This window comes from Mya arenaria, chromosome 16 (genome assembly GCF_026914265.1).
Source record: "Mya arenaria isolate MELC-2E11 chromosome 16, ASM2691426v1".
Classification (NCBI taxonomy): Eukaryota; Metazoa; Mollusca; class Bivalvia; order Myida; family Myidae; genus Mya; species Mya arenaria.
The window spans coordinates 48,139,362-48,140,899 of NC_069137.1; the positions used below are offsets into that span (position 1 = coordinate 48,139,362).

The window sequence follows — 1,538 nt, forward strand, 5'->3', positions numbered from 1 at the left end:
TTTATTTGATTTGAAAAAGGATGTAAGTTGAACATACGACCAAAGTCCCTTTTCATTAGCTTTTTGAGTCTGGGTTCGAGAGACAGAATTGTGAAAATTGTAAATTCTTTAAGGCCTAGTTCAATCCTTCTATAAGTGACCCTCCACCCCGGTGGTGTTAGTAGTTTATACTCCGGGTCCCGGCGTGAGCACATTGAAGGGTCCCAGAGTGACAGTTCAACCACCGCACACCTATCCTGGGCGGTGAACCAGTACTAGGTGCCTTCACTTCTGCAAGGAACTGACAACTTCTGTACATGCCAGGGGCAGTGGCACAGTGCGAATGGTCGTAGAAAGGATTTCATAACCAATCACAACAGAATTGACCTGGTCCGCCCGGGAATCGAACCCGGGCTGTCCGATTAACAGTCCAACGCTCTACCGACTGAGCTAACCGGGCGGACCGACCCTCCACCCCCCCCCCCCAAAGCGTGTATTAGTACACAACCTCTGTTAATTGATCTTAATCATATTGCCTTATTGGCTTATCAGATCTCAAATCTAAGTATCCTGCTGTGCAGTTTTCGATATTTTATTATATAATTGGACCCTAAATGGCCCTGAGCCAATAAACCAATACAAAGAAAATTGGCCCCTATTGTGACAACAGTGCGATTAGCAGGATATGCACAGCAGGGGATTATCATGCCAGCATTCCTTAAACTAGGCCTTTAAATGTAACACAATATATCTTAAATAAGTATCGTAAGTTCTTCCGAAAGAAATGTTTGTAATTGTGAAAGTTATTTGTAACTGTTATTTCAGTTTTTTTTTATAGTATTGCTATTCTAATAACATTTTCACAATAACATTAAAATCTGTAATGTTAAGTTTCGAGTCTCGAATAAAAAATTTACCGACTTAAGAGAATTTACCGATTTTAGGGCTTTAACGGCTTAAGGGAATTGGCCGACTTTAATGAGTGTACCGACTTTATGGAATTTTACCGACGTTAGGGAATGTACCAAGTTTACCGACTTTAGGGAATTTACCGACTGTATGAAATTTACCTACTTTAGGGAATTTACCGACTGTATGAAATTTACCTACTGTAGGGAATTTACCGACTATATGAAATTTACCTACTTTAGGAAATTTACCGACTGTATGAAATTTACCTACTGTAGGGAATTTACCGACTATATGAAATTTACCTACTTTAGGGAATTTACCGACTGTAGGAAATTTACCTACTTTAGGGAATTTACCGACTGTATGAAATTTACCTACTGTAGGGAATTTACCGACTATATGAAATTTACCTACTTTAGGAAATTAACCGACTGTATGAAATTTACCTACTGTAGGGAATTTACTTACTGTAGGAAATTTACTTACTGTAGGGAATTTACCTACTTTAGGGAATTTACCGACTGTATGAAATTTACCTACTGTAGGGAATTTACCGACTATATGAAATTTACCTACTTTAGGGAATTTACCGACTGTATGAAGTTTACCTACTGTAGGGAATTTACCTACTTTAGGGAATTTACCGA

The 1,538-nt window shown here is 38.7% G+C and overlaps 1 non-coding gene across 1 annotated transcript; it reads right to left on the reverse strand.

Annotated features, from left to right (window-relative positions):
- Positions 1-367: 367 nt before the first annotated feature.
- Trnan-guu (transfer RNA asparagine (anticodon GUU)) lies at positions 368-444 on the reverse strand. The gene has a single exon. It is a non-coding gene; the product is annotated as a tRNA-Asn (tRNA).
- Between the last annotated feature and the right edge of the window lie 1,094 nt (positions 445-1,538).